The sequence below is a fragment of the Portunus trituberculatus genome, chromosome 40, assembly GCF_017591435.1.
Source record: "Portunus trituberculatus isolate SZX2019 chromosome 40, ASM1759143v1, whole genome shotgun sequence".
In the NCBI taxonomy this organism is placed as follows: domain Eukaryota; kingdom Metazoa; phylum Arthropoda; class Malacostraca; order Decapoda; family Portunidae; genus Portunus; species Portunus trituberculatus.
In genome coordinates this window covers 20,521,081-20,544,894 of record NC_059294.1, presented here as the reverse complement: position 1 = coordinate 20,544,894, position 23,814 = coordinate 20,521,081, and the positions used below count along the sequence as shown (strand labels likewise).

The 23,814-nt window shown below is 49.9% G+C and overlaps 2 long non-coding RNA genes across 3 annotated transcripts in view; one reads left to right on the top strand and one right to left on the bottom strand.

The window, feature by feature from the left end:
• LOC123516010 overlaps window positions 1-22,461 on the bottom strand; it is a 31,692-nt gene extending 9,231 nt beyond the window's left edge. The window contains exons 1-2 of one of the 2 annotated variants that reach the window (XR_006678050.1): window positions 20,978-22,461; window positions 13,026-17,932 (exon numbers count right to left, since the gene is read on the bottom strand). This is a non-coding gene — a long non-coding RNA (uncharacterized LOC123516010). The remainder of the gene's footprint in view (window positions 1-13,025; window positions 17,933-20,977) is intronic. The other variant, XR_006678049.1, reaches the window with a different exon arrangement.
• Window positions 10,635-11,596, top strand: LOC123516011. Its single transcript, XR_006678051.1, has 2 exons — window positions 10,635-11,332; window positions 11,537-11,596. It is a non-coding gene; the product is annotated as an uncharacterized LOC123516011 (long non-coding RNA).
• Window positions 22,462-23,814: the final 1,353 nt, after the last annotated feature.

Below are 23,814 nucleotides of genomic sequence, written 5' to 3'. Positions count from 1 at the left end.
TCATTACGTAACATTATATTGTCCCTCCTTGCCCTGCCACCCTCATCCGCCACGTTGTGTAACCCTAGCCACTTCTCGAATGTGAAAGAAGCAGGTGTTGTCATGGCGCTAATTACCTCTTTGGTCTTCCATCCTCAGGTGTGAATGACATTATCCACGTCACCTCATCACGGCCTTCGATCACATTGGGTAAAGTTGGTCTGTGTCACTCTAATCGAAGGTTGCATCATTTACTGACGCGGACGGGCTATCGCAAGGGGTGGCTTGTCGTGCTGTAGTATTGATATGCGGGCCCGAGCGTGGCCAAGGGGTTGATGAGGGAGGGAGGAAGGGGCCGTCAAGCGGGTGGTGACCAAGGTGTCTCCAGAGCCAAGTAAGGGGCGGTGCGTGGGGGCTTGGAGACAGCTGTGGACGGCGGCAAATACAACAACCCCTTGGTGAGTTGTTGTTGTCCTTTGTAACATTATTTGCCACACCCGTCCGCACCACGTCTCAACCCAGCCGCTGCACCTCACCCTCTTACAACACTTCTAACAGCTCTTGCCTCACCACCGCCTCCACACTCCGCTGCACCGCAGCACGCGGATTCTTGCATCGCATCAACTCATCGCTGCGTGGCAAAACCTGACGTCAGCTAGTCAGGCATCCGCTGAGCAGAGGCCGGTAGGACGCAGCACTGGGTCAGGAAAGGGCGATGCTGAGTCCAAAATGAATTCAACTTCCCTCTGTGCTCCGAGATTATTTTCAGTCTTGTCGCGCTTTCTCTTTTCCTTTAGTTTATTATTTTACGTTCCTTCTATTGAAGACAAAGTACTACGCTTGATGTTATTACCTTCGCCTTTGTTTTAGTTGTCATCTCATTGCTTCCATGCAACCTTCAACACCAGTGAAACATTTTAATTCTTTGTAATGTAAAGTTGTTAGCATATATATATATATATATATATATATATATATATATATATATATATATATATATATATATATATATACATATAATATATATATACACACACATACATATACACATACATACGCACACAGTATATGTAACAAGAGGGCTGTATCCGTCCTTCCAGCGTACCCTCCTGGTTGTGCCCTCGACGACCCCCCTCTGCATGTCTGCCGGGCCGCCGTCCATCACTTCCCCGTGGCTTCCTCTATATATATCCCGGGCAGCAACACGTGGCCCAGGAGAGGGAAGGAGGGGGAGCCAGGGACTATAAATACCTAACGTTAGTGTGATATCAACATCCTTCCGTACACAAGAGGCTACAGTTTTGCCCTTCACTGTATCAGCATGGAATCGCTTATCGCAGAAAATCAGTTGTATCTGATCGTGATCAGTGAAATCATTGTGATTACCTTGTGTCGTTTCAGACTTGTGGTGTTCAGAGACGGTATCTCTCCCTGTATTAATGTGCTTATCTTCACAGAGTAACCGTGCGAACCGCTCTGGCCAGCGCACCACACCAGTATACCCTCGCGACAAAATTTATTGGAATATTCATCATCGTCAATGGTGAAGGTCTGAGTGGCGACCGTAAGACGGGGAAGGCGCTTCAGTAAAGACCAGGAGGGTACACGCGACTCCTGCCTCATATATTGTTGATTCTACACCTCTTGCTTCCTAACACGGTAACACGCACCTAGACACCATACTTCCCTCTCGCCTACCTCCCGGTGTGCAGAAGGTGGATGAGAAGGGGAGAAGATTATTCTGGGCAAACTCCTAGCATGGCCGCCTACTCGAACACTGGTGGATAGTTTTTACAGCTTCAGTCCCACGTTCTTGACGGCAGTAAGATATATTTTTTTCCCCTACATGGCCACACCTTGTTCCATGCGCTTCCCACGTTACAGATTACAAACAGTGTGCGGGTTGGGTGCTCCTATACAAGGTCCAGGTGCACACAATAATACATTTTCCGATGACCCGACGGGCTTCAAGAAAAGGTGCGACTCCCTGTCAGCTTTATAATAGGGGCGCCGAAAAGGACGATGTGTTTTAAGAGAGGCTGGCAGGGCTGGGTAACACGGGGCGGCGCGTGACAGACATATAGGGCAGTGCAGGATGGCGCGGCGTGGGAATATTGGTGGCGGTGCGGAGCTGGTGAGAGAATGTGTGGAGAGCGTGCGCTGCCGTGGGGGATGTAGGGGATTAATACAAAGGAGCTACCGAAGTGTGGAGGAAATGCGACCCAGCGGTGACGGTGCTGCTGGTGCTGCGTAGTAAAGATTCCTGGTGGTGGGCACATCCGGGCTGGTTCCTTTCAAGCACAGTCTTGCAGGCAGTTACTTGATCCCTTGGCGACAGGTCCCCTCGCCACGCGCGCTACATCAGGTACCTGACTTTTGATATCAAGTCGTAAGCACCTGCGCAGCACTGCGTCGCAAGGGGAGAAGGAAGAGGCTGTGTAGATGATGAAGGGCGTTTCTCTTGAATGGCTGGCTGGCGCTGGATGATGAGGCGCTGGCGAGGTATCAGCAAGAACGCGCACGCATTCCTCGGAAAATTTTCTTCGTTATGAGTCACGCGAGGAAGTAATGGACTAATGGTCTCAGTGGCCCTTCAGAAGAGGCTAACCTAGTAACAAAAACAGCTCCACACAGCCCTTCTCCCTCCCTACCCCACCGTAAAGAGCCCCCACAGTTGGGCCGTTCCTGAAGCTTTGCGGGTATTTTTGTACCCGCGGGTCACAGTGTATTTGGGGAATGCGTCGGTGGAGAGGTGGCATTCCCCGCTAAGTCTGGTAGGCGTCAGGCTCCAATAGTCCGCGATTTATTGTTCAGCGACTGCGACAAAGAACCTGTGAGGGAAGGAAGTCTGATTCATCTGTCTGCCTTTCTGTTCTTGCCTGTCCGCTTGTCTGCCTCAGTTTGTCTGTTTGTCCATTTGTCTGTCAATTGGTCTCCGTCTCGTTCCCGCCTCTTTTCTTCTCATTCTGATTACCCATCCCCTCCCTCCACTACAACCCTAATTTTTCACACTCCTTACTCTCCACCACAACTCTCACCTTACCCACCACAACCCCCACCTTCATCGGCTCACTACCACTGGCGCACCACAGCTCCACCACAGCCATCACCTTCACAAATCCTCCACAACACCACTATATCCCGGCAAGTCCTCAACCATCACAATCCACACCTCTCCCAAACCACCACCACCACCACCACCACCACCACCACTTCCCCGGTCGCCGCGCCTCCACCTGGGATCGACCTTGAGTCTCGCCCTCACACTCACCTGAAAAGAGAGAGAAAAAAAGTCAGTCGATAAATCCATCAATGAAAAATTAAAGCACGTTTACAAAGGTGACTCACTGGATGATAAATAAATACAATAACCATATATAGTATACATACATACATATATTCACGTATGTATGTATGTATGCATTTATGTTTAAGTTTTACTAAATGTTATGTAAGTCAAAGTAATCCACATTTCAACCATTTTTGCCTTAACTATTGTGTCAAAAGATTACAAGTACTTTATTGGGATGAAAATTATTGTTGTCGTTATCATTATTACGTTGTTCCCCTATATCAAACATTCCAGCGTCAGCACAGGTCTGGGGGGCGGGGGGAAAGAGTGGGGGAAGGTCACATGCGTGGAGTAATAGATGAAAGAATTGATAAGGCAGTGCAATGTTAAGCGATAGTGATATAGAAATGTCACGGAATATCTCTCTCTCTCTCTCTCTCTCTCTCTCTCTCTCTCGTCGCCACAATCAACAACTACCCGGCACAGGCATCCACATTGAACGCCGTGCCGCCTCTGTCTGCCTTTCACAGTCTCGTGAAGCTGATGGGACTTTGAGAAACCATATACAAGAAGGAGGGAGTAGGGAGGGGGGGAGGGAGAAGTGGAGCAAGGACGACAGACTGTGCTAGTTTACTGAGAGCTGTGTGTGTGTGTGTGTGTGTGTGTGTGTGTGTGTGACAAAGAGGTCGGTATAACAGATGCGGATGAAACAGGTGCGTGAGATAGTGGTTTGGATGAAGAAACAAAGCAATGGTGTAAGTAGAGCATGAACAAGTGAGCGAGTGAGTGAGTGAAGTAGTAAGAGAAAGACTGATCATCGCGACGCATTGTCAGTCACGTCTCTTTCTCCTTTCATTTCTTCGTCATTGTCTTTCCTCTATCGATGGGAGTTACTTAATCGTTTCCTCGACTTAGCTAACTTTTTGTCTCTAGGGAGGAAGGGAAGGAATGAGGAGAGGAAGAGAAAAAATTACGAATGAATGGAAAACTAGAAAATGTTATAAAAGGGGAGGAACAAGAGTTTGAATGAAGAAGTAGTAGACTAGGTGGTGGGAGAAAGGAGATGGGGGAGTATAGTCTGCCGCCTGTTACTGTAAGAATAACTACCTTTTTTTTTTTTCCGTCACTCGTACTTTCTTACGTGTCTCTTAACTTTCAGTCTATTTTTTCACTTAACTCATTATAAACACATGACACATTCCGTTTTCCCTTCAGTGGTGAGTGATTTCCTTTCTTTTGTTCTTTTGTTCGTTCCCGGCTTTTTTTTTTTTTAGGAGACAGATTGTTTGTTCCCTGTTACTTTCTCTTCTCTTCTTCTTTTGGTTGGGGGAAAAGAAGCGGCTAGGAGACATTTTTTTTCCTGTCTGAAGGGGAAATCCATATTTACCATCGATCTGTATGTAACGCGTCGTAGAATTTGCCATTTGTGTACATTGTCCCTAACATTTTCCCTGCCGCCGCCGCCGCCACCACCACCACCACCACCACCATTAGGCGATCCTCTGGTCCAGACCCTCAATGTGACCTCCCACTCCCCTGCCAGACTCCGATATCGACTCGCCGGACCGTCCTCGTCTCTCCCTTCCTCCTCCCTCCACCCTTCCCTCTCCCCTGCCTCCCCCATCTCCCTCTCATGTCCTCTAACGCTCTTCACTTCATTTCCTCTCTCTCTCTCTCTCTCTCTCTCTCTCTCTCTCTCTCTCTCTCTCTCTCTCTCTCTCTCTCTCTCTCTCTCTCTCTCTCTTTTCGGAAGCTCACGCCCCTTTCTTCCTCTCTTGTCAAGTTTGTTTTTAATCACAACGAAAGGAGACTGACCAAGAGCTATAAAACAGATCAGGGATAAAAAGCCGCGCCAAATGCAACTCCCTTAACGCAAACTCTGAGAGAATTCCAAGACAGACGAGGCAATTTACTTTACGAGGTGTCGTGATACACCCTCTTGAAGGAATGTGAGTCGCAGGAATGTGGAAAACTGAGGAAGGTCGAGTGTTTCAGAGTTTACCAGATGAAGGAATGAAGAAGTGAACATTTAAACTGACTCTTGCAACAGTAAAATGGACTAAGTAGGAGTGAGCGCCAGTAGAAAGTCTTGGGCAGCAACAAGATCGTCGTGAGGAGGCGGTGGAGTAAAGATAGCAAAGTTGAAAATAGAGGGGAAAATTTAATCTCGTAAATGAAATAATGAGTATAAATAACAAGATCTGATAATTTCTCGAGCGCCAATACTTCAGAACACATTATATACTTTTATCTCATTCCCAAGTGTTTTTGCCTCGTACTCACAGCACATTTTCTTATTGTTTCTATTAAATTATATTACATACAATGCTCGCAGGACCAGTTTCATCCGACAACAGAGATTTTAAGGAGCTGAGCACAAGTCATTCATTCTTCAACGTGTGGGTAGGTTTTGGGGTTTAGAGAACCCTCGATCTCAAAGATATTTAGGACAACCTCTGACCTTCATCCTTCAGGAGTACGACTTAAACCAAGAGTGACTAGACGCGTTAGGGCTCAGCAGGCAGGCCAGGGTTTCACCTATTCTTGGCTGCACGACTACTCGCTGGCTGGCTGAGGAATGGAAAGAGGAATGAAGGGAGGGTGAGAGGTGAATGACGCCCGTTTCACTTGTTTTTGACCGGAAAATGGTAATGCCAGTCTTTGTTTGAAATTAAAACTTCTTTATTTCTTGGAGTTACTGTTCACCATCACCTTTGCTTTATGCATGGCTTGGCGTGGAGAGTTGCACTGGAGGTTTCTCCAAAGCCCTTACCAAGTATCAACCCGGCGGGCATGGCAAGACTGTCTAATTGACGCGGGAAAGTGCTTTCTACGCGTACTTGGGAAGGTCGTTTAGGTGGTTCGGTTTTCCTTTACAGCCGGCAAAGAAGACCTTGCATTTCTTTCTTGAGAGGCGAAGGATACTTAGTTGTTTCTAGGATATTCCCTCCACTTTGGAAAAACCGCGAGTGACGTCGTCGCCTTTGACATCCCAACAAGGGAAACACGAAGCACCAGGCGGGACAGGTGGCAACAGACGGGTCAGGTGAAGCAAGTCTGGTGCTTCCTTATTTATTATTCTTTTTTGCTTCCCAAATCGACCTTTGCTTGGTTAAACGGCTTTGTCTGATCCCCATCCTGGCGCACCGTCTCGCGGCTGTCGGTGAGCGAGTATCTCAGCCACGCACTGGGCTGATTTTCCCGGTTTATTTGCAGCAGGTGCATTGCCCTTGTGAGAGGCAATAGGGGGAGGGACGGAGGATCGCAAGCTCGCTGGCTGTTTGACATTTTTCAACTCTGAGAGCCGGGATGCAGAAAACAAAATGGCGGCCAGTGTGCATTCGCAGGTGCGGCCTGAGAGTTGCGGGGCTGGAGTGGCTGCATTCTCGATTGATTTTTATGGTCGTGTTTTGCTCTTTTGCCTCCGCGTTCCTTTGTTTAGTGAGGGTTTCAGGGCAGCATCCATCACCCGCACCATGCCGAGCGCTCGTCATATGAAAGGGCGCTGCTGAAACAGGGTGAACCTGTCCTGGGAGACAAAATTCACCTACGCTCGCAGACGGAGGCTCAATCCCCTTGGCTGTCTCCCTCCATCGCCTCTATTAGGCAACATGATAACCTGGCACTGATACGGCGATGCTGTGCACAACTCACTCTCTCTCGTGCCCCCTACCTCATACTGCAACCTCCCCACCCACCAACCTTCACCACGCTCTCCTGATACCTTTGCTCCTTCCTACGCTTGGCATCACTCTTCCTGCCTTCCCCTCTAAACCTAGAATCCTCTCCCACACTCCTTCCTTCTCACCGCCTTTCATCTAGAAAAAAAAAAATCTCCCTTCCTTTTCTTCACGGCCCATTCAGACAACCTTGCATCTCCCCTCACCAGGACCCTTCACCTCCTCCTGTCTCCTACTAACAGCCTCTCTCTCTCTCTCTCTCTCTCTCTCTCTCTCTCTCTCTCTCTCTCTCTCTCTCTCTCTCTCTAAATTTCCATAAACCGAGAAATTGTAACTTGTTGACATTGTACACTTCAACTAAGCAACTGATAAAGAGAAGAATGAATGGTGAGCAATGGAGCCTCGTCTGCCACACCACCTGGAGGAGCGGGGAGGCCAGTAGCACGTGAGGGGCTGCATGAGGTCGGGCCGCACTACTGAACGAATGAGCGGAGACGGGAGGCGCGGTGACCTTTACTCAGCGATAAGCCTGAGTGTTTGCGATGCTCGGGGTGGCGGTCCGGGTTTCTCCCTTACGTAACATTGAGCGCGGTGCCGCTGTGTGTGTGTGTGTGTGTGTGTGTGTGTGTGTGTGTGTGTGTGTGTGTGTGTGTGTGTGTGTGTGTTTACAAAGGTGTACTTACGGAGTTCAAGAAAAATTGTATCATTTTAAGATTTGAACATTAAGCGTGGCAGTAAAGTTATGGAATCCCCAAGACCTCATGACCACTTTGCATAACTCGGAATTCTTCAATCGATTATACGAAGATCTAAAGTAACGTAACCACTCCCAGACACACAACTGGAGTAAAAAGAGATAGCTTTCAGACTTAAGCTCTCGGAGACTTGGACAGCCGCGTTCACTGCTACTTAAAGAGGTGGTCGGGCGCCAGACTCATCGTGCTAACAATTAATGTGTGAATACAAGAAAAGTCACCGTCACACGCCACACGTGTCCTGGCCGGATGAGCGTTATAGATTGAAGAGAGGTACAGTACTTATCACGGTAAGGAGAGACGCGGGTGGGTGGGGGAGGGCTGTATGTCGCCACTGTTTGGTTACAGGTTACTAGTTACTAATTATGTTTGTTCAGAATGGGAATATTGCCCTGGGATTTTTCTTAAACTAAATACAAAGTTATATATATATATATATATATATATATATATATATATATATATATATATATATATATATATATATATATGTGTGTGTGTGTGTGTGTGTGTGTGTGTGTGTGTGTGTGTGTGTGTGTGTGTGTGTGTGTGTGTGTGTGTGTGTGTGTGTGTGTGTGTAATTCACCATACTCTTCATTACGTTCTAGAGTCGTGACCAACATTTAGTACCCTCCGAGAAAGAGCTTAGGGGTCAAAGAGTGATTTATATGTGATGCTAGGATCTTACACACCACCGAACCGTATTGTATGTAGCCTTTGTCAGGGAAAAATCCTTTGCGACTTCAGTAGTTTTCGAAGCCATGCCTATTGAGTAGCAGGCGAGGACAGTCTTCTGTGTACAAAGGAGTGTGTGTGTATGTTCACTGTTTGTTTGATCTGCTGCAGTCTCTGACGAGACAGCCAGACGTTACCCTACAGAGCGAGCTCAGAGCTCATTATTTCCGATCTTTGGATAGGCCTCAGACCAGGCACACACCACACACCGGGACAACAAGGTCACAACTCCTCGATTTACATCCCGTACCTACTCACTGCTAGGTGAACAGGGGCTACACGTGAAAGGAGACAAACCCAAATATCTCCACCCGGCCGGGGAATCGAACTCCGGTCCTCTGGCTTGTGAAGCCAGCGCTCTAACCACTGAGCTACCGCGCGTGTGTGTGTGTGTGTGTGTGTGTGTGTGTGTGTGTGTGTGTGTGTTAAGGAAGACAGATGAGTCATGGCCGCGGTGGGTCAGGGCGAGTCTCCTTTAGAATCGGATATCATCTTCAAATATAGACGAGAGGCAACGCTTCTGTCGCTCTAGCTCATGTTCTCGCCGCCGCCTCCGTCAGGACCCCAATCGCTGGGCTGTAGTTCAAACACCAAGAAATGCACCGATAATTTTGAAAAACTTTGTCCGCGAGGTCCATCCCCGGGTGGACTCGGCGCCAACTTGTTTTGAGCAACTTATATTTCACCACGAACTATGTCTGCTGATTAGATAACCGCCATTACTGGTGGCGCCTCCCTCGGGTCATTGTGTTGCCATCGTGCTCGACGTTACGTGATGCTCGTCTGACGCACCAGCCAGCAACGCGGGGTAAGGCGGCTGAGCGGCCTTGCTCCCCAACATATAAGGCCACCCTTGTTGATGCTACAATACGGCTGTGTGTGTGTGTGTGTGTGTGTGTGTGTGTGTGTGTGTGTGTGTGTGTGTGTGTGTGTGTGAAGCGCATTTAATTTCATTAGTAGCACGGAAGTCTTGCAGAGTTAATCGATTTAGTTCCTTGCTTGTGCTCGTGGTTAAGGATGAGAGGTGGGAACGTATTCGAAGGTCAAAATAACCAAAACATTTAAAGTATCTGAAGAGATGTGGGAGCAGCCCGATTTTTTTTTTTTTTTTTTTTTTAGGACTTTCATATTAATGCTTTACGTTGGTTTCAAGTGGCGTTCGCTGGTGCTCCTTGGTCTTCACACTTCATTCGGCAGCGCCACCCTATCTTAGCAAACCCGGAACGCATGCACCGTCCCTCGCACCTCCTGTCGTCACTTTGGCCGGTTGAACGGGGACAGGGACTCGGACGGGGGTGAGAATGTGCCTCTCTGTTGCCTGTAGGAGGGAACGAGGGAAGCAGGGAGGAAGAGAGGGAAAGAGAGCCGAGTGGTGAACAAAGGTATGGATGCTGCAGAGGGCGAGAAGATATAAATTGATAAAGTAGAGTCAACAGTGAAAAGTAGACAGAGAGAGAGAGAGAGAGAGAGAGAGAGAGAGAGAGAGAGAGAGATTGGGTGGTAGGTTATGAGTGTACCTCGTATTGAACCAAAAACCTGACGACCGCGCTATCCATCCATCACCTCCCGAGGCCACGGCGGGAGGCGGGGGGAGGAGAGGACGAGGTCAGCACTGTACCCTCCTTCCCTTCCTCCTCCCGCTGTGCTGACTGGTCGTTGTCAAGCAGTCCGTCCATGTGGCTGCCTTTCTTCCTTTGCCACATGTGTGATGTATCCAAGGCGTGTTGATACGCGATACAACCCAACCAGTATGATGTGTCACGTAGAGTGTGTTTTATGTGTTAACGTTCTAGCTCAGCGGGAATAGATCGGGTGCGGCGCTCGAAGACACAATCGTCATCTCAGAGTGAGCAAAGGGCCGCTGCAAGTTGAATGAATCGTGAAATGAAAGTAAACGAGGCCATGAAGGCTGTTTGGCTCCTCCCGGTAGGTGGTGCATAAACTGGCGATGGCGAGCCTTGAGGGAAATGGATGCTGAGGTGAAGATTTTCGGCCTGACGCAAAGGGGGCGAGTCACACAGGTGTTCTTGAAGTGCCTCGTTTCGTATGTCTTTTTCTTTCTTTATTTACGCGTGGAGGTCGTCTAGTTACAAATTCTCTCTCTCTTTCTCTCTCTCTCTCTCTCTCTCTCTCTCTCTCTCTCTCTCTCTCTCTCTCTCTCTGCTTGGTGACAAGATTAAGGTGAATGATGCTGACCGTCAGGATGATGGCGAAAGAAAAAAAATAAAACAAGAAGTACAGGGCCAGTCAATTAAGTCACTGCCACAGTATCCAAGAGTCAGGCGGCTACTAGCTGACGCCGGCAAGTCCAGCTCAGAGGTGCGTGACGGTGAGAATGGGGGCGTGTGTATGTGTAAGAGAGAGAGAGAGAGAGAGAGAGAGAGAGAGAGAGAGAGAGAGAAGGGGGGTTGAAGGGAAGGGAGAGTATAATGGTATTCATATTGTTGGATCATGATGAGCGACAATACTGCTACACTCGTCCGCCGCACGACACCCATACGTCCACCCATATCACACCCTCACGCACACCCTCACATCCATTTCGTGACCTCCTCTCCTTGCTTCAGCTTCCAATTACTAAACGCGACACGATCTGCGCGCTTGGAAGTGAGGAGAGCTTGACAGCAAGACACGCGCGCGCACGCACGCAGGCATGCACGCACGCACACACACACACACACACACACACACACACGTTTATTTTGAGCTGTGCGGTAATACTCTCTCTCTCTCTCTCTCTCTCTCTCTCTCTCTCTCAAGGGTAATATGGTCGAGAAGACTCTTGGTTTTACCTGTCGATTCAGGGACAGTTGGTTGTACTGTACCAGAGCGAGAGAGAGAGAGAGAGAGAGAGAGAGAGAGAGAGAGAGAGAGAGAGAGAGAGAGAGAGAGTGTGTGTGTGTGTGTGTGTGTGTGTGTGTGTGTGTGTGTGTGTGTGTGTGTGTGTGTGTGTTAGCAGCATCACAAACATTGTGAGCGAAGTAACAAGGAAGGCTTGCGAGTAGGCTTATACTGAGGTCTTTCCCCTTCGCTTTCGTTTAGGCCTCCAGCGCAGCCCAGATGTGGGGTTACTGACCTCGTGTTTATATACAGAGGAGAGAGAGAGAGAGAGAGAGAGAGAGAGAGAGAGAGAGAGAGAGAGAGAGAGAGAGAGAGAGAGAGAGGGGCTCTTTGTATAGTGTGCAATTACATCAATGATATACGGTATTCTGAAGAATGTTAACCCACCCACCCTGCCACCTTCCACCTCCTCACACTCACACACACACACACACACACACACACACACACACACACACACACACACATGCAAGAAGGATCTGTGTGACTGATGGATGTTCTTGGCTGACGGTTTGTAATGTAGCTACAAACCAAACCACCACCGGCCCTCCCTCTCCCGGACACCATTGGGACACACGCACGCCACCACTACCACGACAGGTACTCCACCACCATACATCCCCACTCCACCATTCTAACTCCCCTCGACTTCACTGCACTGTTCATCCCACGCTACTCTTCCACTTCAGCAGTCCGCTACTATTCTCTTTCCTTCACGTGGAGTGCAATGCAGGCGATTGTGTTTCCATTCTGTTTATTTCCGGCAGAGAGAGAGAGAGAGAGAGAGAGAGAGAGAGAGAGAGAGAGAGCCCGGGGCTGGGCGGACTACCAATGTACGGTGATGGTGTTATATGAGTCCCAGATCAATACGAGAGTCGGACCCAACCACCACCACCGCTAGGGTACGGGTTCTCTCTCTCTCTCTCTCTCTCTCTCTCTCTCTCTCTCTCTCTCTCTCTCCACTGCCTATATCTCCTTCCTCTTGCCACCACCACAAGCAAGTCCGCCACAATCACCACTTCCTCAGCTGCTATCCTCCTCCTCCTCCTCCTCCTCACCACACACACACACACCTCTGCTTGCTCTTCTCTCTCTCTACCTTCTCTTCCTGAAACGCTCAATTCTTCCATACTGAGAGAGAGAGAGAGAGAGAGAGAGAGAGAGAGAGAGAGAGAGAGAGAGAGAGAGAGAGAGAGAGAGAGAGAGAGAGGCTTACCTTATAACGAACAACAACCATCAACACTATCACCACCACACTTTCCTTCTCTTAGCCACACATCCCCCACACAGTCACCTCAGTCTTCCCCGACCTCTCACACAATCAATCCTTACTGCATTAGACCCAAGAAGCTCCGTGAGGGTGTTTGTCCACTCAGTGACTGGTATTGGAAAGATACACCCAAAGCTGTAATTAGTTCCAAAAGTTATATTTTCATTAAATTCATCATCATTCCTCCTCGTCCCCCCCTATACCCCCGTCTCTCTCTCTCTCTCTCTCTCTCTCTCTCTCTCTCTAAATCGATATATCTTTCCCCTCAATCCATATTAATTTTTACGTGAGCAAAACGTAGCGTCAAAGTTCCTCGCTAACCTTCTAATTAGCCAAGAAATTAATGAGAGGGCGAGGGAGAGTCCCACCCCTCGTACATACACACACATGTACACCCGATACCGACACGCTCTTGCTCATGCACATGACGCCGCGTACACGGGCATGCGAACAGGAGGGGGAGAGGCACTGACCCCTGAGAGTGCCAGAAGTAAATCTTGGCTCGTGACATCGCGGCTCTCCTCCCTCCTTCCCTTGTGGCGAAGACACTGACCCCGCTGCTCCACCGACGTGTTTCGGGCGCCACCTGCCGTTACCCGCGCCGCCCGCCGTCGGCCTCCACCAGTAGACCAGAGGGCACGCTTGAACCAAGAGAGGAATACAGGGATTATTAAAGGGGGGTGTGTAGGACCTGGCGCAAAGATCCTGTCGTTCGATCGGCATGAGATGCGTACGGGGCCGCTTATTATTATTTCGGGTCATTCCGTGGACGTGGTTGCCGCGGCGATCGTCCAATATATTCTGTGGTTGTTTCGTCGCGGCGAGGAATTCCGTCAATGTTCTCGAGTGGCGTGTGATGAATTTTGGTTAGTTCTGAGCTACGGGAAGACCACTTAGGGTGGCGGTGGTGCACGCCGCGAGGTGGAGGCGGCGCTCCGGTGGGGAGGGTGAAGCGTGCGACTGCCAGGCGAGGGGATGTCTATCGGACCAACCAGAAAGGGAGTACCGATTCTTATTATACACCCGTTATTAGCAATATCATTATGGATTATATTCATTAAGTTTCGCAACTTCATTCAAATTCAGATGGGGTGTTATTTACAGACGGCCATACGCATGATGTTTGGTTATGCTGGGCAGCTATGGATGAGTGGGTTGACGAGACCACACCGAGCCTGCTGAATGGCGATGAGGAGTGGCACTGCGAGAGAGCCTCCGCGTGATCGTCTGTCTGTCTGTCTGTCTCTCCTCCCTCCACCAGTCCTCTTCCGCCGCGCTCCCTCTCCCTCTCCCTCTCTGCTGGTCGCCGCGGCTCCTGGCTCTCACACCCTCCCACTCCTCCCCTCCCCTCACCACCAGCGTTCACTGACCCTCAAACCGCACCCTGCCACTGCCCCCTCCGGCACCACTCATTCTGAACCGAGTCACTACTGATGACTTGCCTGGGACCGGGAATAGCTGAGTCCGTCGGTAGGTTGTCATTTACAGATTAAGGGAAGTCTTGCTTTTAGGCCAAGCTGGTCTGGTGAGTCAATGCGGAAGGTTTTCTCGTTTCTACTCGCGGCTGGGAAAGTAGCGGGCTGTGAACAAGCGCGGAGCTAGAGTGTTTGGGAGGCCGGTGGGGATGCCAGTGAGGGGAGGCACCTCGAGGCAGGCGTGGCGGCCTGGCCGGGCTTACCATTTACATAATCCCACTTCCGGTAACAGTTCTCACGAGCCAGAACACAATAGAAGCAACCTTTGTAGAGGGAAAAAATGAAATGAGAGTAGGAGTACCTGTTACTGAAGTAAATCATGCATAACGTGGAAGGCAAGGGAGAAGCATGCAATGACAGCCGAGGCCGTGGTGATGGTGGGGGGACAGGGCACCGTCCTGACTGCCATACTCTAGGTTCAGCGGGAGAGCGGCTGGCTGGGGAAGGAAAGAGTAACCGACAGCTGACATTCTAGGTACTGTTGCTGTCCGTTGAAGAATGACGAGGGCTGGTGTTCCCCGCTCTGGCTAGCCAGCCTGCTCAACCCCTCCCTACCGCGCCAGACAACCGCGCCCCTATGCTCGTCTGTCCTCGACTCCCTCTTCAAAGGACTGTTTGTGAGACGGCCTTAGATGAATGTATAAATTGTCCCACTGAAAAGCTTTTCTTCTTTCACTTTAATGTCAAATGTGCCTTCCACTGCAGGGTCCACAGAGGGTCAGTAAAATTTAAATCCCAGCATGAGTGGGTTGGTTCTCCAGACGTCATTTACCCTAAAGAGAAATTGATGATTGCAGGGGCCGGCTACTTGGAGCCAGCTAGCTCCCATCAGCATCGCCGTCAAAGGGTGAAGAGGGAAATCAAGTCTGCGGCAAGGGTGGGGTCTAACTACCGCAGGCAAACGTGGCCACCTGGAACATGTCACATAAGTCAACGAACTAGTCAAATCGTGGAGAAATTCTGGGGTGTAGTGGGACGTGCACGAGCGACTGGCGGCAGGTGTAAAAAAAGAGACGGTGTACGGCCCATAGCAACAGCTCCCGGCACGGCAGGGAAGGGAGGGAGGGACGGTGGGAAGGGAAGAGGCGGGGAAAGAGGAAGGAAGGGAGGAAGGCTGGCGATGGAGGAAGGCAGAATCGACGTGGTAGAATGTACTAAGAGGTGACTGAAGGTTTGGGATTAATTCGATAACAGAACATGGAACAGCAGACAGGTCTGGGGTGGCAGAGGTACCAGCGGGAAGCAAGTAGAGCAGTAGCGGCGGCGCCAGACACATGTGCCGCTAGTGTGGTGAAATAAGTAAACAGGAATAATGAGTGGAGTACCAGAGAGAGAGAGAGAGAGAGAGAGAGAGAGAGAGAGAGAGAGAGAGAGAGAGAGAGGCAGGAAGGGAGGGAGAAGAAAAGGGAGAGGGAGAGGGGAAGATAGACAGCATCAAAGCCTCTCCAATAGTTAAGTTTGAGACTAAGAATGCACTTATCCTCCCATCACTGTTTCTACTCACGTTGGGCTGGTGGTGGCCTTTCTCAGACTCCCATCTTGCGACCGCCTCCTCCCATATCCTGTCTGCCCCGCTGAGGCCTAAATCAGATCTTTAGAAACTTCCACAGTATAAATACCTATCGAGGAAATCTTCCACAGCCCTCCTCATCTTTCAGTCCTTTCCAAGGAAGTATTTTCCAATATTATGATGCAAAGGGAGACACCGTTTTGAATCTGGGTGAAACCGCGATGATGTGGCAGACACGAGAGAGAGAGAGAGAGAGAGAGAGAGAGAGAGAGAGAGAGAGAGAGGATTAGTGGTGTACGGGCTAGACGACGAGTGAGTGCTAAGCGAGACGAAGGGAGTGAGGGAGCTAGGGAGGGAGGGAAAAGAGAAAGTTAGAAGGGAATGTGCTGTGATGTAGAAAAGACGGATTCTGTGGCAATGTTAAGTATAATATTTGGCTGCTAAGTAAAACATGTTCAGAGAGAGAGAGAGAGAGAGAGAGAGAGAGAGAGAGAAAAAATCCTGCAATAAAATCTACGCCACCACATAGCCATTATTCATCACCACCATCATGTGACTATGACCACTGTGCACCGACTCCCAAACACTCATGATGGGTGACTTAAGCCTTCACTCCCATCGATACACCGCGACTGGCGACTCAGCACACAGGGCTCCAATAATCAGCTGACTTGAGCGAACAACACGTCTGCACCCGAGATTTGCCTGACTTGCTCCCCAAGCCTAGAACATGACTCTAAGGGAAATCATCTCCTTAATTAGCTGCCATAAGTATAAAGGGTGCGATCTCTTCAGACGTGTGGCTCTACTGTGACTCGCTACACGTATACCACGTAAAGAAAGTTCCCACTCCCTCACCTCTGTTCAAGTGGTCTATCTAATCATCGGCACTGTTTGTCACTGGTGAGTCAGCACGCCCCAAGAGCAGGGAGAAGCGGCAGCAGACAGAATGGCTGGGTAGTGGGATATGATAGAAGGGCATGCATTGGTCAGGAAGGGAAGTCACTTGTACTAAAGAAAAGTTTCCGACAGGCTAAGTTGGAACACACTTTTAAGGATGGACTGGTGTCCCCGGCCATGTGTGCCTGTCGCCTCTCTCACCCTCGTGTATGGCCACTGCGCCACTTCACTGTCCACTAACCATCACCATCGCCTCCACACCAGCCACACCTTGACACTCACCACCATCCCAGGCCGCCACCACACCACACGTCCCTTTCACACTACAGTACAAGACACTTGCCGTCACCACCACTACCACTACCACCACCTCCACTACACCCCCAGGCCACCGCCACCACTACCACCACAGCCGCCCCTTCCAGTACATCATCCCTCAACGCATCACAAAAAAGCACACATCCTTATCCGTCCTTGGATCCCGCATCCCTTACAGCAGTCCAGGCATGCCAACGCTCCGGCCTCTGAGTTAAATGGATTCCATTTAGTATTGGGAAAACTAGCCATTCTCTCGATGGTAATGTTTCTCACACTATAACTTTCGAGGCACCACTGTCAGAGTCCCGTGAAGTGTGTCGCGCTACCACACGTACACAGCGAGTTCTCTTCACACAGTAAATCTTCATCCTTATTTTGGTTGTCAAGGGAACGAATAATGAATAAGTAATGAGAAATTTACTAACACGTGATCATGGGAGGCGCGCCAGGTGTGTCCTTGTCTAACTTTTCCAGGAGGTTTAGGCCAGCACGGCGGCGTCCTGGTGGAGAGGCAGGTGAGGGGCACACGGGGTATGGGTGGCAGCTCGAGGGTAAAAGGGGAGAGGCAGCACTTGGCCCTAGAATGTTCTACTCACCTAGCGAAGACAAGCCGGCCGGCAGCAGCTGATGTCAAGGTGTCGCCGGCTGAACTTTCACTGATCCCAATGGGCAAGCAACATAGAGGCTATTATGTCTTGATCGCAGCACACTCCCTCAGTATTGAGTGCCCACAGTCATACTGTGCCTCAGCGGGCGAGGAATATGTCTCGATGTGGCCCTGTACTGGGCTGTGAGGGAGCAGAGGCCGGGCCGCGGCCCTCCGTTGTAGCTCCGCCCTTGCGAACAGCTGATGAGAAGCCTCCAGACTGGAGGCGAGAGGGGTTTCCATTCCCAGCCATGTGAGCCCGACAGTGGCCTGGCTGGGTCTGGCAGCCAAAGCATCCACCAACCACAGCTCTGCTCTGCTACCACGTCACCAGCCACAGCTCACCGCTGGCCAATCAGGAGGGTCTTCGTTACGTCATCGTGGTGTCTGCACCAATTGGAAAGCAGCGTTCTCATGACGCTGTCGAAGCTGCGGCCAGTGAGAGGTTGGGTTCATGACGGCCATTGTTTGCGATGACGTAACTTCCGCCAGGTTTCACGTGATGAGAGTAAAGCATGTCCTCTAGAGCATCTGAAATTAAAGTAAATGTTTTACCAAGAGCAGACACACCCAGCCTAGAATCATTGATCAATGCGCAAGAACTTAAGGCAACTTTGGTGTACCTAGGCTTTCCCCAACATTCCTCCAACCCCTCCTAATCTCAAAACTATGAAGAATTTGCTTTCTTTTCCTTTTTTTTGTGTTCCTTAGAACATAGCATGTGGAATTTTGTCATATAGATGTCACAAACGGGAACTGGAGCCATGGTCTTCGTGCGACAGCGCCGGCGGCTCCTCTCACGTAATAATACTAAAGGACGGCGCTTACCTCATCGGCGCCGTGCATAAGGGGAAGAAAGACTGAATCATCAAAGCACACAAAGAAAAAAGAATGTTTTAGTTTGAGTGTTTCCGGTGTGAACGCCTTGTCAGTGAGCAGCGGCGTGCCGTCATCCCTTGGACACGTGGACACGCCGCCACACAAACTCCACGGGAAATGCTCTCCCGCTGCCTGTAAAACCTACCCCGCTAATCGGACCGAGGCGAAGAGTAACAGAACGGGAACAGGAAATCCACTCGTGTCTTGTACAGTACTGCGGGACAGACTCTGGTTAAGCTTTCTTGTTATTAATTTTTAGTTATTATATTTTGGACCAGAAGACATGAAAGATTGAAAACTAACATTGTATGAGCATCGGATAGTATTACCGCACTTATACGAAAATTCGATCTACATTACTCTCCACACAAATAACACTTTTGCGCCGATTTTACGTAACCGACTCGACATGATTTTATAGACGGTGAAGGAGACGAACTCTTTACCGGGAGATAAAAAGTCTTGGTAAGTCTAATTATGATCGATGTATCTCATTTACATTATTTTTAACTAACACTGACACCCACGCGCGCGCACACACATACACACACACACACACACACACACACACAGAGAGAGAGAGAGAGAGAGAGAGAGAGAGAGAGAGAGGAAATTCTAGCTATCAATCGGAGAAATTCTGGATCAAATCATGAAGAGATCTTGAATGAAACACCTCCGTCCCGATCACGGACCGCCGCCGCCACCCTTACAGACCATCCACGCCGAGGGGCGTCACCTACACCACTTATTTTGGTGACTGACTGTCTCTTACCCACTAGACAAACATACACTCACTTTTAACTTGGTAATAATACTTTCTCTAAAAATGACGCTGCCGTGACCTTTTGCTATGCGTGTGCGTGGATGTGCGGGTATAGAAGTGTGTGGGCGGATGGGTGAATGGCTAAACTGTGGTGATGTGTACCGGAGTGGTGCCTGTGACCTGGAAGTGACTGGTCGCCCACTTGTTTCTCATGAAGTTAAGACCAGTACCAGCATCATGTCATCAAATGTAGTCACCTTTATATATATATATATATATATATATATATATATATATATATATATATATATATATATATATATATATATATATAAAGAAAGAAGAAAGTTGATAACGGGATGGTGATTCAAGATTTAAAGCAGCCAAAACGAAGGCTTTATTTCAGCCAAGTTGATTTATGTTACAGGTGGGCGTCAGCTTGATCCTCAGCCCTGTATTACCTTAAGCTTGTGCTGCTGCACCTTCCTCGCCCTTTGAGGTGGTGTATGGCTGGCCTCTTTTTTTTTTCCCCGGCTTTACTTTAAAGACGAGCTACGGTAATCGGTAAGTGGTGCATTAAATGGTGTCTCGCCGTATGCTTCCTTCCAGCCCCGGCATATGTCGGACCCCGCCGCGTGTGTGCTCGGTCACGGCACATGCGGGTCCAGACGGCGGAGAGGCGGGTCAGGAGGCGGGCTGGGTTGGACCTGCGCCGTGGTGGACGGTGTCTCGTGGGGGAGTGGCCGTGCCCCCCTCGACTCCCACTCCCACCAAGCTGGCCCAAGGGAACTTTAGACAAAAGCTGTTGAGAGTCATTGGAACAACTGCAGAAATAACAGTTGTAAAATATCGGCCTCCGCCTTAGCGGGGGCGGGTCGAAGGCTTGAACAGCGGCGGGAGGGGTGTCACGGCCAGACGCCGGGCTAACGGGACCTCCGCGGCACACCTTCAGCCTCCCCTCCCCTCGTCACTCTTTTTTCCTCTCTTCCTCTCCTCTTTTCGTACCACGGTGCTCTCTGTTCCTCGCTTGATACACGTTTGCCTGCCGCTTCTCAAGGCACCTAATGGTTACCGCTTCACGGCTATCTTCATGTCAAAATTCGACCCGTTTCATTTATTCCCTTTCTTCATGTCTGCTCTGACATGCCTCGTCTGTAAGGATTTTGGCTCGTTCGTTTGCTGGATCTTTTTCTCCCATCTCTCTCTCTCTCTCTCTCTCTCTCTCTCTCTCTCTCTCTCTCTCTCTCTCTCTCTCTCTCACTCACACACACACACACACACACACACACACACACACACACACACTCTCTCTCTCTCTCTCTCTCTCTCTCTCTCTCTCTCTCTCTCTCTCTCTCTCTGCTCTTCATTTGTAGCGTTCCAAAAAACCATCGCCTGATATTGTTTCCATCTTTATGAGTCGTGACGTGGGATTTCAGGGATGTCGCTATATTATCGATTCAGCCGCAAGCTCCTGGTACAACACACCTTTCCTTCCCTCTTTCCCTATCCTATTTCCTCGTTACGTTAACATAAATGTAGCCGCGGCCACCACTATAGGCCTAAGAGTATTGGTACGACTTCTATCAGAGATATTCAGCCTCCGACCCGTCTCGTTTGTTATGTATCCCGCGCGGGACGAGGGGCCGCGATGGGGTTTACTTGCGCGCTGTTCATACTGTGTTTGTAAGTAAAAAGTAGCGATAGTTTACTGATGGCCCACGATAAACCTTAAGCTGTAGTGTCTACTGCAGTGGGTCTGACATACATACAATTCAACATTTTTTTTTCTTTTTACATCTAGCAATAAGTCTTACTTGAAATGAATGGATTTATTCAACCAAGTTTTTTTTTTAAGGATGATTGAAGTTCCTGTCCTGAATGCTACAAGCCTGCCATTGACACTGTACATCTCAGTGCTGAGAAGAATCACTTACCTTGTCAACTGGCGAAGGCTTACTAGCACTGTAACAAGGCTGCCCTTGAACGAGGCGACACAAGAGTATGTCAACACATTCCTTCCAGTGACGCCATGAGGGTAATGACTGTGTCCTCCCCTTCACCGTGTCCATCATCACACTCCCATGTTCACTGTTCACTCTTCATCACTTTGTGGTGTCCAAGGGCCGCTTTGGTGGCGGCGGGGCGTGCGAGGTCGGACAGGTGCAAGCTGCACTGACCTCGCTGAGAACCTTGGCTGACCAACTTTCACTTCCAGTAAGGAGTAGGTGCGAGCAGCAAAGCCGACAGCCACGTGGCATGTCAAATTGCGAGCAGATGTCCTTCTTCGGATGGGTAATGGAAGATGTCCACTGGCACACTGATTGGGGGAAGGGGACATGTAACAGGGGGCGTGAGCTTTGGAAGACGAACGAGGGTGCAGACGGGAAAGGAAGTTTCACCTGCAGAAGTACTGACGATTTCTGGGTAGGGAAGGTGACGGCTTGAGGGAAATGGTTGCTGAGCGAGACAGGCCTCCCTGCTGCCGGCCTCACTGTTACCTAGTGCCGCCCCCTCCTCCCCCTCACCCGCCCAGCTGATGGCACCGTCGCGCCTGCTCCCAGACGTCACGTCACGCTGGTTGCCGAAGGACATGGGAATGTGGGTAAATAAAAGTTGGTTCCACAGACTTCACTTCAGCGGATAGGTTGGAACGATGGAAGCTTACTGGGACAGATGAGGTCGTAGTGGTTTGCGGGAGATCGTACCGGCACGTGGCACTGTGGCATCATGGCAGCGTAGTGGTTGAGTAGGGTGGTGGCTGGATCAGCAGCAGCAGCAGCAGCAGCTGGTGCAGTGCGGAGGCTGGTGGATGGGACGGGAGGCACCGTCACGTAACGGGTCGCCACTGGCCAGGTCAGCTGCCTCGTGGCCAGCTAAATATAGTTTTGGAGGGCGCCTCCTTTTCCATGAGTGTCTGGTTTGCAAGGTAGCAGGAGACCCCACAGACTGAGCAGCACCTTAAAGACGCCCTGAGGCGCTGAGACGTGCGAGACAGAAGGGCGTGGTGGGTGGCGCGGCCGGCAGCGAGGGTGTGTGCTCTGCGCGGCGCCCGGCGAGGAAGTGGCGGCGCGGCTGGCTGGCCGGGACCCACTGACGGTCGGGGCCGCAACCACTCGCCGTCACTTTAGCCCCACTTACTGTATCTCTTCTGTTACTTTCCATGTACTTTCTGTCTACTGTTCATCTTCACAGGGATCCTCATATATCACCACAGCACTGAGTCTCAAGGGCGTCCTGGGCGATAAAATACATTTTCGGGGGAAATAGTCAAAACCGGCACTTATGTTAGACGGGCGGGTCATCGACCTCCCTCCGTCTGACCCCCCTCGCCCCATCTCTCCCTTCGCGTCCCGCCCTTCACACACTTCCAGTTCGGCTTCTGGTATAGTCTGCAAATTTCTTATATTCTTTGAACACGGTCGAGGCTCCACTGGTCCCTTGCCCGCTTGCTGGTCGCTTATATACCAAAACAGCGTTGAGGTGGCGGAGAGGATGAGTCAGAATGAACCAGACATGGCGGCGGGGGCTGGGCCAGACTACTCCCCTACCCCACCGGGGAGGGAGTATCGATCTCAGCTCACCTTACTGAGGCGGCTGGAGAACACTAGTCATTTGTTTTCTCTTGTTATGTCTCAGTGCAGCCACGACCCAGTACTGCCTGTGGCGAGGCTCCGCCTGGCTAACGGCCTCAGAAAACCGCAACTTGCCGCTGTTACTGCAGCAGGTGGGGGAGCTTGTACTATGATGTTCCTTACCCTGAAGGAACACTAACACCTGGTCTAAATGATACATGATGATGAAGGCTTCGTAGTGGTTTATCGAAAGTTTTGCTGCATGACTTAAAGAGTAGAGCAAGTGTATTGTACGCAGAGTATTTGGTCTGCGTTAGTGTTGTTATAGCTGACAGTTGTTGTAGCGACCCAAGACATCTGTCAGCAGTTGTAAAGATTTAAACCCCACAGACCCGCAGCACACTGACCACACTTGTGGCCGCTGCAGCCGTCGTGCCGGCGCCGGTAATAGACGGTCACCCCAACGCTAGCCGGCCAGGATCGAGACTTGCTGGCGATGCAGCACCTTTGCTATTCTTTACCTTTGGCCATGAGTACTTCCACCCGCCTGTCCTTCATACTACTCCCTTCTGTCTGATTTTGCATGTAGAGGAGAATAGAATCACCAGATTCTCTCTCCCATTCATTTAACATGAGCGCTGATTTTTTTTTCTATTTATTTATCTACTTTTTTTTTTTTAGATATTAGCTAGAGAAAAAAACATAAAACAATCTTCCACAATATATCAGAGTTTGTCCCAATTCTTTACCATTTTCGTCGCTCACTTTTACCACAGCCCTTTTCTTCCATCATGTCCTCTTCTCCTTCCCCGCAGCCGGAGTTAAACCCTGATCCATTCATTCTTTTTCTTCCCACACAAGCATCTGTCAAGAGTCTTCCTCCTGAATCTCTCAACCCTGTTACACCTTCCCCTCGTCCACCAAATATGTCGCTTCCACGAGCCCCCTTTCATTCTACCTACCTCAGCTCCTATCACACTGAGCGCCTACACCTTTCTCTAGCAAACTTAGAGAAAAAAATCACCTTTACTATTTTGTCGTTTCTATGATCAATGTATGGCTTTCTTTTTCACTCCTCCCTTTTCTTGTAGCCGGTACAGTTCGTTCACCCACGACGTTAATTGTTATAAGATAGCGTTCTGACAGCTGGAGGGACACTGGGCCGTCGTTGATATATACAGAGTGAAGGAATGGAAGTT